Source organism: Saimiri boliviensis, chromosome X (assembly GCF_048565385.1).
Source record: "Saimiri boliviensis isolate mSaiBol1 chromosome X, mSaiBol1.pri, whole genome shotgun sequence".
In the NCBI taxonomy this organism is placed as follows: Eukaryota; Metazoa; Chordata; class Mammalia; order Primates; family Cebidae; genus Saimiri; species Saimiri boliviensis.
Genome location: NC_133470.1, coordinates 71,701,344 through 71,717,272, shown reverse-complemented (window position 1 = coordinate 71,717,272; position 15,929 = coordinate 71,701,344). Strand labels below are relative to the sequence as shown.

At 35.3% G+C, this 15,929-nt stretch overlaps 1 long non-coding RNA gene across 1 annotated transcript; it reads left to right on the top strand.

Moving 5' to 3' along the window:
- The first annotated feature begins 4,439 nt into the window (after nt 1–4,439).
- Nucleotides 4,440–13,516, top strand: LOC120366608 (uncharacterized). Its single transcript, XR_012515619.1, has 3 exons — nt 4,440–6,027; nt 6,223–6,340; nt 12,911–13,516. It is a non-coding gene; the product is annotated as an uncharacterized LOC120366608 (long non-coding RNA).
- The last annotated feature ends 2,413 nt before the right edge of the window (nt 13,517–15,929 follow it).

Here is a 15,929-nt window from a genome sequence, read left to right as displayed (position 1 = left end):
GAGTGGAACTAGAAGGCTTCCTTGTCTATTGGTAATTTTTCATTCTAACACTCTTTTACCAGTTTTTCAAATATTATCCAACAGATGGCTTAATTTCTGCTTCTGTTTTAACCTCCTTCAGTTAAAACTTCACACAAATAATCATCTTTAAATTCATTCGATATAAAAGAAAAAATGCTCAACCTAATGAGTTTAATATTAGCAAACGTATTTAGGTAATTCACTTTTTAAACAAACAACAACAAAATACCCACAGAATCAAAATCAATACAGTTGCTTTTAAGTCAGTTGTGTTGGATGTGTTTGGCTGTCCATAAGCTGTTTTCATGTTAACCTACTCACATTTTCTTTTCAGCAGTAAAGAGGCCTACAGTGATAGGCCTAAAAGCCTAAGTAAGAATGGAGTCAATCGATATGTAAAGAAATTTCAAAAGGCAGACATATCCATATAAATATCCACATTAACATTTGGATGGAATGCTCTTCTAGACATCTTACCATGCATACACAGAGATAGAAAAACAGATGTTCGAATAGGCAGATAAGAATGCGATCATAGTATATGTCTTATTTTTATTTTTTAAAATAAAGTATGAATTTTACTTTTACAAAGGGCAAAACAAGAGAATTGCTCAACTTCAAATAAAAATTTTTAGTATAAGAGATTTTCATATTCTTCACCCACTTTTGAATGGGCTTGTGAAAATGCAATAAAAAAAGATTAATTTTTAAAAATTCTTCTAGAGTAAATAATGATTGTTACTTAAATTCCTAGAGTTGAAATCATTGCTTTTCTTTTAACTATATCACATGTAATATCTGACAAATTCAAATATATAATTTTTTTTTCAGTTGGAGTCTTGCTCTGTCACCTAGGCTAGAGTGCAGTGGCACGATCTTGGATCACTGCAACCTGCGCCTCCCAGGTTCAAGTGATTCTCCTGCCTCAGCCTCCCAAGTAGCTGGGACTACAGTTGTGCACCACCATGCCTGGCTCATTTTTGTATTTTTAGCAGAGATGTGGGTTCACCATATTGGTCTGGCTGGTCTTGAACTGCTGACCTCATGATCTGCCCACCTCAGCCTCCCAAAGTGCTGGGATAAATGGCGTGAGCCACCGTGCCCGGCCCGTAATGTTTTTCTTAACCTGAGATCCATGATGGACTTTAGGGAATCTATGCACACCCTCCTAGCCAAAACTTTAGGGCCGGGCGCAGTGGCTCAAGCCTGTAATCCCAGCACTTTGGGAGGCCGAGGCAGGTGGATCACGAGGTCGAGGGATTGAGACCATCCTGGTCAACATGGTGAAACCCCGTCTCTACTAAAAATACAAAAAATTAGTTGGGCATGGTGGTGCGTGCCTGTAATCCCAGCTACTCAGGAGGCTGAGGCAGGACAATTGCCTGAACCCAGGAGGCGGAGGTTGCAGTGAGCCGAGATTGCGCCATTGCACTCCAGCCTGGGTAACAAGAGCGAAACTCCATCTCAAAAAAAAAAAAAAAAAAAAAAAAAAAGTCATGTGTGTACAAGAAAAACCTTCTTATTTGTCATAATCAGGACGAGTTAACAATTTAAAATGTTAAAACAGTGAGTTGTAAAAAAATATAAATATATATATACCCTCGATTTTACTTCAAATTAAAACATAAATGTCCTTCTTTAGTCTGGCCAATATTGTGAAAGCCCATCTTTATTGAAAATATAAAAATTAGCCAGGCCTGGTGGCAGGTGCCTGTAATTCCAGCTACTCATGGAGGCAGAGGCTGTAGTGAGCTGAGATCTCAGCACTGCACTCCAGCCTGGGTGACAGAGTGAGACTCCATTTCAAAAAAAAAAAAAAAAAAAGAAAGTGTTTCTTTTTTCTCTGTTTTGAAGTAGGGCTTTTCTTTGAGTATTGGTTTCCTGGTTAAAGATCCATAACATCATTCTAACCATAAGCTATATCTGTAATATGTCTTCTACAATTTCCAGATTAGGTTCCTTTAAAATAGAATGTACAGTTAAAAACATTAAAAAAAAAATAATGAGTGCAGAATCCTTTTAGATGGATTTAGTTTATATTTCTCCCATCTGTTATAATTGTCTTACTCATGTTTAATTTTCATAGCAGTTTTTAGCCACTCATATTTCAGTCTTTATGAAGCATTTAACTTAATTTTCCTAGAAACAATAATTCTTTTTACACTCATAGTTTATATTATTTACATTTAGACTGTTTAATTACAAGTAAAACTGATGTAGCAACTTGAGGAAAAAAGCAACTTATTTTGACAAGCACACTAATCAAATTGTGAAAGATAATACCTTGGAATATTGGAGAGTACCTGATAGGAATGAATATTCAGCATTCTACCAACATCATTTATAATAAATTTTAAAAAAGTTTTATTAGTCAAGGCTTTTAAAAGGATGTCAGGTGAGAGGTTTCATACTGTGTCTCTATTTTCCTGAAGGAAAGGGCCTATAGCTTTCAGGAGCTTCTCCAAGGCATCTATGATATTAAAAAGTTTAAGAAATGTTAGTCCAGAAGGTCTTTGAAAAATGCAAGTCTCACTCCAGTTATTCATCATTTTGAAAATATGCTTCAAGATGGAATTACTGTTTGCTTTTAATAATTTTCCTCACAATATTTTTGTTAACTTATGTAAAGAGTAACAAGTAGTCAAAAACAAAAGTAGTCTGTCTTTAAAAACTATAAAATATGTAGGAATAAACTAATCAACTAATGTTTTAAGGCCTATTTAAAAGAAAAAAATCCCATCAAACTTTACGGAAGGGTATTTTATAATTTTCACAATATTTAATTGATGAATCAAGATTGAATATATTCAAGGTGTACAACATGATGACTTGATGTATGTATACATTATATAATGATTATTACAATCAACTTAACACATCCATCACCACCCTTGTAGCACATAATATACCCAGAACTTGTTCATCTTATGACTGAAAGTCTGTACCCTTTGACCAACATCTCCTCATTTACATCGCCCCTATCCCCAGTCAACCTCCATTCTACTTTCTGTTTCTATTCTGGGTATATATCCAAAAAAAAAAAAAATGCAATCAGTATATTGAAGAGATATATATACTTCCATGTTCATTGCAGCATTATTTGCAATAGTCAAGATTAGAAACAACCTAAGTGTCTCTCAGTGGATAAATGGATAAAGAAAATGTGGTACACATATGTAACAGAGTGCTATTTAGCCATTAGAAAAGGAAATTCTGCCATTTGCAACAGAATGGATGAACCCAGAGGACATTATATTCAGAAAAATAGAATAGACACAGAGAGACAAATACTGTTTGATCTCCCTTATTTGTGAAGGATGTTTAACAAAAAATCTTGAATGTCTTTGGTGATATATCCTGTTTCTAGATGAAAAGACTAAAGGTTCAAATACGGCAAGTGTTTCAAAATCTAGAAATTTCATTCTGTTCTTACAAAAGTCCTGTATTTGAATGGAGTATGACATTCATGCACATCGTATTTATTGTCTGTCTACTGTGTATTGGTTACTATAGCATAGACAGGAAAATAGATCAAGAGGACAAAAAGAATATCCAAAAACTTATATTGAGTATATCTTTGTACACAACTGGGTAGGGGATTGATATGTGGTACAGGTGGCATTTCAGATCAGTGTGTAATGGAAAGGATGGATTTTTTTTCAAGAAATGTGTTGGAATAATTGGCTTTTTGGAAAAATACTCAGGCCTTTACCAACTATCATGGGAAAACTAATTCTAGGTGGAATAAAGATCTAACCATAAACTAGAATACTATAAAAAGTATGAGAAGAAAAAGAGGAATACCTGTTTAATTTTGAGATAAGAAAGGTTTTCTTAAGCAAAATGTAACACACAAGCCATCAAAGAAAAAGTTGACATATTGGACTACATCAAAATTAATATATTTCGGTAGATTACAAAATACCATACACAAAGTTAATGGATACGTGAAAAACTGGGAAAACTATTTGTAACATATATTACAAGATACGAATATCCTTCGTGTATTAAGAACTCCTATAAATCAATGAGCAAAAGATGAATGTGCCTTCTGGGAAAATGAAAAAAATACACAAAGAAGCAATCTATATAATAAGAAACATAAATGGCCTAATATCTATAAGACACTTGATTTTATCAACAATCAAATAAACGCAGATTTGGAAAACCATTTAGATATTGGTTTTTAGCCTTTCAATTTGACAAAAATGTAGAAGACTTGTAATATCCCTGCTGGTAAACAGGGTGGGAAAACAGACTTATATTCTTGGTGGGAATGTAAATTGCCGCAGTATATCGCTGAGTTTCTGGAGAGCAACATGGTAATACTGTCAAAAATTCAAATGTGTATACTCTTCAGTGCAGAAATGTCAACTCTAGGAATGTATCTTGAGGAAATGCCATAAGGGTTATGGTACCAGTTGTATGTGTAAGGATGATAATTTCATGATTGCTTATACTTGCCATCTCCCTACCCCCAAAAAGGAAAACAGCCCACATGCTCACCAACAGGGGATTTGTTAAATCATCGTGCCTCAATAGGGAATTTGTTTAACAAATTGTGGCACATCCATTATAGAATACTAAACCAAGCAGCAATTTTAAAAGTAGATCTATGAGTATATAAAGTAATGTAGAACCATGCCTGTGAAATATTGTCAAGCTTTTAAAAAATGGTATCTCAGAATAATATGTTTACTGTGATCTCATTTGTATTTAAAAAGGAGAACAAACTAAATACCTATGTAATTTATTTTGAAAATTTAATTGAAAACATAATTGAGATTGTATTATATAATCTGTTCTGTAACTTTTTCAAATTAGTGGTTCATCATGAACTTCCATTCATGCCAGTACATATAGATCTACCTCATCTTTTTTGAAAGATCTCTAAATGTTAACATTACATTTGTTTTAAAATTTGTTTGTGTATATTTAATGTATATACAAGTAAAAATTTAGGAAGCATATATATATAACTGTTAACAAAGGTTATATTTGGGGAGGAAGAGGAATTTCTTTATACTCCTGTATTACTTAAGTTTTCAAGTGTAGGTATATACTTAGTAAAAACAATAAAAATATTTCTATTTGAGGATAGAAACCTAATTTTTAAAACAAATGTGTCTGTAGAACTTGTAATCCTGGAAAGCCCCTCAAAACATCTTTAAAACTTGAAAAATCAATGGCCGTTGAAATTACTTTAACCATAATGAACAAAAGGATTGGAGAAGAATAGGAAAAAAGAAGAAATCAGAAGTAGATTTTCAAAGAGAAAGAGAGATGAATGAAAATGACAGTAACTTTAGGAATTCAGTGAGCATCCCAGCCTCTGCTTGAGTATGTTTATCGATCATTGTTTATTCTACCTTTCTATCAAAAAGAAGAATGTTCTTTGGAAAAATTAGCTGATGCTTTTTATTTCTTTATGAATGGAGAAAGCACCATAAAATTTTAAGCAAAAGCATTAACTTTGTAGCATGTTAAAAATCTATTTTTCTCAGTCAGCTGTTTATTCCCAAAACTCCTGTTAATAGACAAAGTTTTCACTTATATGACCATGTTATATACCTTAAATTGATACAATTTTTATATGTCAACCTAATCTCAATAAAGCGGAAAAAAATTTTAAAAATAATGTAGACATAGTTTTAGATTTATATGTTACATTGTGAATGCAGATTATACATTTCTTATAGCCCTTTGCATGACACAACAGTTATTCCACGTAAGATTTTAGAAATGGTGCTTTGTGTTATATGATTTAGAGATTTATATCTTTATTGATTCCTACCTGAGTGTTCATATAAAACACCTGACAAACCTAAAATGTATTTTTTATTTTAACTTTTAAAAATATATGTTATTCGACTTCCTTTTTGTTTTAATTAGGTAACAGGGAAAAAGATATATGCTACAAGCCAGCAAATTTTTGAAACAGTTAAATCACTGTGGACAAAAAGCAACAAAAAAGAGACACTTCCTCAACCTAAGGAAAAAACTAAGGTAAAGTTTAAATGGAACAAGACGGTCCACATTGAGTTGTGTTTGGGTGGGTGTTGGCTTGTAATGAGGATACTGGACAGAGGTCGAGGTTAAAATAAGAAAGTAGATGAAGGAATTTGGTATAATTTTTTAAAGATATTTTATTCTCTTAGTAAAATGATTTACTTATCAAGGAAAAATCTTTCTGGTAAACAGCTAGGATCCTCTGCCGAAATAGAAGTATCTGGAAAAACAACTCACGTCTTGAAACACTCAGTGCCTTTGCCAACAGAACTCAGCTCTGAAGCAAAGACCAAATCAGTGTCCACCTCAGGTTTGTTGGGAATAATTCAGTTTTGTTTTCATTCTTTTCTTAAATAATTTGATAGCATTATCATTAGCAGTTTGAACTTACAGATGCGTTTTCTCCCTAAATATTTTGTCTTTCTCGTATCTGTGGTTTGCATTTCTTTTTAGGTTAAGAGGTACTTAGGTGCCTGGGATTGTTTTAAATTATCACATAGTTCATAATATAGATCTTTGTATGTGAGGATATGGAGTGGCACTGACAGGTTGATTGGGTGAAACATTTCCTATAACGTTGAAAATACGAGCTATTTTATCAGGTGGGAGAAAATGGGCCTTTCTAGATTCTATAAATTTAAAGGTATGAGTCTCACCTACATAAAGAAATGTAAGCTTCCATTTTTTGTGCTATTTACCTGTCAGTCTCCCTGTCAATCTTAAGACTTGTAATGTTGCTAGTGTTCCATACCGGCAATAAATACTTTGTGGAACCAAACAGTGACAATTACGCTTTCTAAAAAAATACTACTATGATTTTACTGCGGTCAAAAAGAAGGTGGCAGAGTGTTTGATATCATTTTGACAATGTATTCATATTGATTTGCATAGTTTGATCTGTAATGCAGAGAGCTAGAAATGCGTTATTCAGCCCTTACCCACAAAGTAAAACAAAAACCTCTGCTGAATCGGTAATTATTCCCATTTTATGATGAAGAGACTGAGACTCTGGGAGCTAAAATAAGTTGCCCGAAATCATAGAGCTTGTGAGTATCAGAGTTGTGTTTATGGCCTAGAGCTTCTTGACATCAAAGCCCAGGCTCTTTCCATTGTGTATAGATTATCTAATTTAAAACTGGAATTTAGTCTCTAATTTCAATCTCCTCCTCTCTCACTTAATCTTTATATAAACTCTCATTGAATAACAAACGTGATTTGAGTTTTACTATTTTCCTCTGTCCTCTCTCCTTTCTAATCAAGACAAGTTATACAGTTTTTAGAGTCTCTGAATAATCTACAGGTGACCATATTCTCACAAGAATATAATGTATGGTCATTTTTCCAAATGCTTGTTAATTACAGAGTATCTTTGTGAAAATGAAGCATACTACAGCTTAACAGTGGGACCAAAACCTTCCCGAGCTAATGTCTTTTCTCCACACATCTGGATGATGGAGCCCTTTATTGCCTGTCTTTGGTGATGTGGTATATGAAAAGCATTGTAAGGAGATAATGCAGAGGGAGAAAGAGATGCCAGTGCTACTCATTCTTATCATATATGTCTTGGTCAGTTTGAGCTACTGTAAAAATTACCATAGACAGGGTGGCTTGTAAACAACCGAGAGGTGCTTAGAATTAGTTGAGGTGAGGAGGGTGGTGCCTTCATGAATGGGATTGGTAGTGCTCTTATGAATCTTGAGAGAGCTTACTTTCCTCTACTCTCTGCCATGTGAGAATACATTGAGAACTAGGCTGTCTACAAGCCAGAAGAGGGCCTTCACCAGAACCTGACCATATTGGCACCCTGATCTCAGAATTTCAGTCTTTAGAACCATGAGAAATAAATTTCTGTTGGATCCAACATTTACTAGTTCTGTTACCTGGGTCAAGTTATCAAACACCTCGAGCCTCAGTCTCCTCATCCAACAAAAAGGGAACAGTAGTAGTTCTTGCAGGGTTGTAAAGATTAAATGAGATATTGCATGTAAAGCACTAACTGCAATGCCAGAGATATACTAAGGGGTATCAGTGGATATTAAAATGTATCAATATTATCATTTGCCTAGAGTAATTAGCCATTTTTCTGAGAAACAGATTTTCACTGAGTACACTTTAAGAGTAGTAAGTCACTTACCTAGTAAGCCTAGCCATGGCTACCACTTTTCACCATATAGAATAGATCAGTGTACTGTCCAACTGTATGTTGTGGCTCTGAATGTGAGTTGTTTTCTACCATCTCATGTACATTAATGGAGAAAATTATTATTATGGGAATTACAAATTTAGAAATTTGGTGTCATAGATCTCTTCAAGCATCCGATGAAAGCAGAATGAAATCTCTCATAGTCTTACAAGATTAATGTCCCTCTAAAGCAGAGGTTGGTAAACTATGGCTGGTATGCCACCTCTGACTCACTGTTTTCATATATTCTGCAAGCTAACAGTGATGGTTGACAAAATCAAAAATATTATTTTATAACTAGTAAAAGTTACATGAAATTCAGATCTCAATGTCTATAAATAACACTTTATTAGAACATACCGACGACACACATTCATCTATATATTGTCTATGGCTGCTTTTACACTACTGTGGCAGAGTCGAGTCATTGTGATGGAAACCATATGGTTCACAAAGTCAGAAATACTTGCCACTGACCTTTTGCAGAATAGTTTACCTATTCTCCTTCGAGAAAGAAGGGATGTGCCACATAGCATGACTCATGTCCCCCTTATGGTAGTTGACAGATTTTTTGTGGATTGGGAGACTAAATAGCCAAACTGAAAACCTCTTAATGGCAAAAGCTAATTTCTTAGAATTTTGGGGGGCTGAGGAGACAGAAACTAGTCAGATGTCAGTCAGAAGCTTAGGAGTGCCATACCTGAACTGGGAGGAACCAGAGGTTAACTGACTCTTACTAAAACTACAACACAGCCCAGACCTAGCTCAATGCTGGACTAGATTGAGATGATAAGTGTTTCACCCTTTCTAAAGAGCTTCCACCCTTCTGGAGCGTCTACCTTTCTTTCATACACGATGTCCACCATACAAACAAACAAAATAGTAGTTACGCAAAAAGGCAGGAAGATGTGATTGATAGTCAGAAGAAAAAATAAATAAATACAACAATAACAGCAGACCCACAGATGACTTAATATTGACATTAACTGAGAAGGACTTTAACAATATTAATATTATTAATATTTAAGTTAACTGAAAAGGACTTACAATAATTATAATTAATATGTTAAATAGGAAAAAATGATGGACAAAATAGATGAAAAGATGGAGAATGTCACAGGGACTTAGAATCTGTTAAAAAATAAATCTAGTGGCTATTCTAGAAGTGAAAAATACAGTACCCGAAATCAAGAACTCATTGGGTGGGTTTAACAGCAGACTATATACCAGAAAGCACAGAATTAATGAATTGAAAGACAAGTCAATTAAAACTAGCCAAACTGAAGCACAGAGAGAAAAAAGGAATGGAAAAGGTTGATAAAGTACTTTATAGTGACTAGTGTCTTTAAGTGTTTGAGTTGCTGAGAAGCTGAATGCTGAATGTCATCCTGATTTTATACGCGAGAAATGAAAATAGAATTTGTAACAATCCTTACTTCACTCAGCCATTTATTAGTTTTCTGTGTCGATTTTTTGTACCTAACTTGCTTAAAATATCAATGAGATAACATGTGAACTAAATTATTAGTTATGTGATGCTATCAGATACCACATAAGGGCTATTTGAGACTATAATTCATTGTTGTCTCGTAACTTTAAAGATATTTCTTTCCTATTTGTTATAACACCAGCTTTTTGAAAATTCTGCTAAAAAGCTTTAAGCAGAACACATTCGTTGAGAAAGGAAACATATATAAGTGCAAAGGAATGCATCATGATGATGAGGGCATTCAGATTCAAGAAGAGTTTTATGACAGTTCATTCTCTGAGAGGGTAAGAGAGTCCTTAATCCACTCAAGAGATTGAAGAAATTTCTAAGAAAGATATAATTCTTAATTGCTTAATAAGGGCATGAGATGAAGCTTTTTAAAAAGATAGAAATCAAATGACAGGCTAAGTGGTTCTAAACCAGAGGGATCCATATCACAATTACTTGAGGATTTTTTTTCTTTTTTTTTCCTCCAAAATTCATAGGTTCAGACTCTACTCAAGAATTATAAATCTGAATCTCCAGAGGTGAGGCCTCCAAGCAGGTAGATTTTAGGAAGAGTTCCACAGGAGAGTCTGATCCATTAGACTCTAGCCAATAATCTCTGTTTTAAGGTGTTAGTACATTAAAACCTTGAAGCCTTTTAAGAAATTTTGAGGGGTGACGTAAAGGCAAAAGGACCTTTCTAATTCAGGAAATTGGGATAAACTGAACCTTTCACCAAATTTAGAATAAGAGTATAGATTAAGGACGTATTTAGAAGTGCTAGAGAACTTAGTTGATGGACATTGTTAAGCAAATTGGACACATTGAGTCTTACATAAAATAATTATTTGTCACATGCCTACTGTATGTTTTCTGCTTGATAAAACTTGTTGCACACTTTTCACTTGCACCGAGCAATGCTTCCCACCCGATGGCAGTAGAGATCAGCAGAACCACCAGTGTGTTCCTAACCTTTTTGTGTGCTACAACCTCTTCCCAGAATGTTTTCAAATGCAGACAATAAACACATAGTAATGTATGAATCTCTTTAAGTGTATTAAACAACAATATTTAACAATAGGTCTGATAACTTTTAATTTTTAATTAGTGGCGAGTGTGAATATTTTCAGATAATCTGCAACTATAATGTAATAAGATATCTGTGATTTCTGTTGGTGAAAAAGAAATCTAAGGTCCTGCTGATACTATTGTGTTTTGTTGCCTGTATTCATTATTGAAGAAAATGTCCATTTAAGTCAAAGGTAAGTGAAAATAATGACAAATTTTCCTCATCCGAGTTAATAGATCACATGAGTTCTCTAACATACCCCCAAAGGGACACGAAGTTAAGAATTTATTCTGTGGAGAGCTTCATTACCTGTACCATCATAAATACTAATTACTTTGAATCTGGTTGTTCTGTTAATATATTTGTGATGAAGTTGCGCATAGGTATGTCACGCTATAAACTGTTTCTGAAAAGATAGGTATAAGATATATCATTGTATTCTAATTTCTCTCCTTTGTTTTCATTATAAAACTGGAAATTAACTTCCTTTATGCAGAAAAGGTATGGTTCCAAATGTGATAAAATTAATTTTAAGATGAATCAGATTTTGAACATATTTAAAATAAAAACAAATTTCTGAAAAAATGTTTTTAGTATTATGTCACAAAATAAATATGAAATAGTTGTGTCTTGCCTACTTACCATGCACAAGGTGTTATATGCCGCACTTTGTGTGCATTATCACGTTTAATACTAAAAGTAATTGTATGAGATTTTTACTGCTATAAACATAATTTTAAAGAAAAGCCTGGGTTGTTGTGTTGGGGTCAGACAAATGTGGATTCATTCCTGGCTCCACCACTTATCAGTTGAATGACTTTGGTCAAGTTACTTAACCTCTTCAAATTAAAATTTTCTTATCTGTAAAATAAGGACAATATAAAAATAGTATCTACTTCATGGTGAGATTACAGGATAGCACATGACAATAACTTAGCTACTTGCCTGGGACGCAGGAAGCTTGTCAAGGTCACCAGTGATGCACACATTGCTAAATCCAGGAGTGGATTCTCAATCTCCATCTTATGCAATCCATCAGTAACCTTTGGCACAGGTTCAGTTCCTTCCTTCTTCAAACAATCTCTTCACTTGGCCTGTGGGATATCTCTTGCTCTTGGTTCTCTACCTCATTCACTGGCTTTCCTCCTTAGTCTTCTTTCCTACATTCTCCTACCCTTCTTCATGTCTCCTAATCTTAACCCAGAAGACTCATTTGTACTCAGATGTTTAATAGGCAATTCACATTGAACACGTCCAAAACTTAACGATTCATTTGTTTTTCCCTAAACCTGCTTCTCCCACATTTTCCCCTGTCTCAGTAAATGTGACCTCCATTCTTCCATTTTCTCAAGTTGAAGAGTCTCCCTCACAAGACATAGTCAACTCATTTAGGAAATCCTTCCCATTCTACCTTCAACGTTATCCAGAATCTGGTACCTTTTCACCGTTTCCATTGCTACTTTCCTAATTAAAGCCCTCAGCATCTCTTCTGGAGTACTGTTACTGCTTTCTAACTGGTCTCCCTGCTTCTATCCCTTGTTTTCTTACAGGTTTTCTTTTCCACAGCCAAGAGTGATCTTTTCAAAAGCACAGCGTCATTCACTCCTCTGCTCAAAATTGTCCAGTAGCTTCTCATCTTACTTAAAGCCAAAATCTTTGCCATAGCCCAATGTGACCTAGCTTTCCATTGTCCGATCACATCTCCTGTCACTCTCTCTCACTGCCTCGCCGCCACCCCTACGTACACCACATCTCGTTTACTGTGTTCCAACCATTTTGGTTCCTCAGACATGGCTCAGGTCCGTTACACTTGCTGTCTGCTCATCCTGGAAGGCATTGACTGCCGGTATCTATAGGGTGCACACCCTCACCTTCGGTTCTTGGCTCATATATCACCTTTCCAGAAGGCTTTCCCTGGCTGCCCTATTTAAAATTACAAATCACCTAAGCACTCCATATAGCCCTTCTTGTTTCATTTTTTCACATAGCACTTAGCCACCATCTGATATATATTTAATTAGTTTGTCTCACCTAACTGAAATGTTAGGTCTATGTCGCCAGATATTTTTGTCTGGTTTGTTCACTGTTGTCTTCCCAGTATCAAAAATAAATTTCTTAAGTGACTAATTTTTTTTTCATTTTAATACTTTATCAGGTGCTACACAGTTTATGCCTGACCCCAAGCTCATGGATCACGGGCAGTCCTACCCAGAAGATATAGATATGTACAGCACTAGAAGCTGAAGTAGACTGCATAGAGAGACTACGTAGACAACTACAAGATGTGTGAAGTTGCAAATAATGATGAAAAAAATCATGTCATGGGTAACTGATACATAGAGTGTTACCTAAAACAAGTTTTTCCCTTACATCTCCAAATGTGCAATTTGATAAATTACATAAGTGGTTAACACACAAACTGTGAATGCAATGCAGACAATATTAAATGATTGATGAAAAGGCATAGATATAAATGTTAGCTTGCATTTGATGACCTTTAGGGGCATTTATTAAAAAACAACAACAAATGAAGACATGAACTCCAGTGAGACTAAAATCTGAAAATGCATCTGTGTATGTATAAAGACATACATATTGATATGTATAAACATATATTTCTGCTCTAGTTTTCCTGAATTTATGTCAGTTAAATTAGAATGGTGTGTGGAAATATGTGTTTCCCTCTTTTTTTTTTTTTTTTTCATTTCCTGGAGCTGGAATAAAATATTCGTGTTTTATGGGACGTGAACTTGGCTTTGTCTCTTGGTTTTGTTAATGTTAATTCCTCTTAAATGTCTAAAAACATCTCTAACTATTTGAGAGGGCCATACGCTACGCAGGCTTTCTAATACTGCCTAGCAGTCCTTCCTAAATGGTTCCTAAGTGGTTCACTATTGTGTTCTCTGGAAGAGGTGTTACAAACCTTTTATTCTCCTCAAGCCTCTTATAACTGCCAAAATGACTGTGCCTCCTGTTTTACAGATGAAAAAGTAAATTATTAGACATGACCATTCCCAGCTTCTTCCCATCTACCGTCAAGACTTACCTCTTTTCAGCCATGCATTGCCTTTCTAACACTAATGCTTACAATGTTTGTGTTCTTGATCTCATTCCCTCCCGTCTAAGACCGTCATCCACCCTGTTTAGTCTCCAGGCTTTGGTTTCTCTTTTTGCTAATTTGTTTTCCTCTACCTCTAAATAGCTTTAGGACTTCTCTATCTTAAACCAACAATAACAAAACAAGACAAAAACCTTTCCTTAACTTGGCCTCTTCCCTTGAACCCTTTTTTCTCTCTCCTTCCTATGTGCTATACTTCTTTAAAAAGTAATTATTACTTTTTGACAAAAGTAAATATTGTTTCTTTTTTCCCTACTTTCAAGTCCTCTCTTAGTAAGTTGTGGCATTCTGGCCTCTACACCTACTTAATTTTTTTTTTTTTTTTTTTTTTTGAGATGGGGTCTTGCTCTGTTGCCCAGGCTGGAGTGCAGTGGCACAAACACAGCTCACTGCAACCTTCATGTCCCAGGCTCAAACAATCCTCTCATCTCAGCCTCCTGAGTAGCTGGGACTATAGGCATCCACCACCATGCTTACTTTTTTTTTTTTATTATTTTGTTAGAGACAGCGTTTTGCCATGTTGTCCAGGCTGGTCTAGAACTTCTGAGCTCAAGCAATCCTCCCAACTCAGCCTCCCACAGTGCTGGGATTACAGGTGTGAGCCACTGCACCCAGCCCCTTGAATCCTTATGTCATTACTGATTCTTTACCACTCTCTCCTTGAAACTCAGTTATTCCTTTGCTTTCTATTTTTCCTGCTTTTGTTATTCTTCATTTTTCTTCTCTTGCTCTGACTCCCTTAAATGCTGAGGCTGCTCAAGTTTCATCCCTAGTCCTATTTTCTCATTCTATATGCGCTCTCATTTTTATTTAACATACTTCACTGGCTTCAGTCCCCATTTCTTTTATTATTATACATATTTTCAGCCCCCATATCCCTCTAGTGCTGTAGACCTTTATTTCTACTTACTGTATTTACCTAACATCCCATAGATATGCCAATGTCAGTATGCCTAAAACAACATTGTCTCTACCTCCTGCTCTTTCAAATCGGTTCTACCTTCTCCAATTGTATCATTACTCTCCCTCAAGTCATAATCATCACTTCTCTGGGTTTCTATAATAGCCTTTGGGCTTATTTGCTTACTGTCAATCTTGCTCTCTCTCACTTCAGAATATGTCCTGCTTGCAGGTAACAGTAAAGTAGTTAAACAAATATTTAATATTAGCTTAAGCAAAAAAAAAAAAAAAAAAAAAAAAAAAAAAAAGCGCCTATCTATAGCCTGGAATTTGGCAGTATAGGGTTAGGATACTGGCTCATTGGTCTATCAAGGACCTAGACTTTTTCATTTTCCACCCCATCTGTACAGTATGTTGGTTTGTCACCTCATGGTCATACGATGCCTGCTGTACCTTCAGGGAGCAGATACACATTCAAAGTAAGAAATAGCAGATAAAAATATGCGCAGGATGCTTCTGACTCCCTTTTATCAGCAAAGTAAATGCTTTCTTAGAATCTCCTCAGAAGACTTCCGTGTATGTTTGAACCAGTGCTTGTCATATAGCCATACGCTTAGCTCCAGGAAGACAGGGAATAGGGAAATCATGCTTCTTTTCCCCTGTGGTGAGGAAGACAAGGTTAAGGGATTGGGAAGAGGTGTTGAGTTTAAGCTAACGTCGTGTCTGCTACCCTGTACTTCTAACCCATTTGTCTGTTATGACATAGTTGTCTTTCTGACACCTATAATGGATAGTTGTCTTTCTGAAATCTTTAGTGGCTCATCGCTGCCTGCAGAATCAAATCAGAACTCCCTAGTTTGATATACAAGGCCCTTCATATCCAATTCCAGCTTACCTTTAATCTATTTTCCCTATCCATACCCATCCTACTGCTAATGTGTATTATATCGTCTTTATGACCTATCATTTGTTTCTTGAACATGCTTTGTTGTTTATTGCCTCTTTTCCTGCCTGTGCTAGTGTGTCCTCTCAAAATGCACTTCCATCTTATCCCGCCCTACATTCTAATTTCCTACCCATCCTACAAGTCCAATTCCAGTGTCACGTCCCCTTTCTCAGTCCTCTGGGGTAGAACTTAGATCCTCTTTTCTAGAGA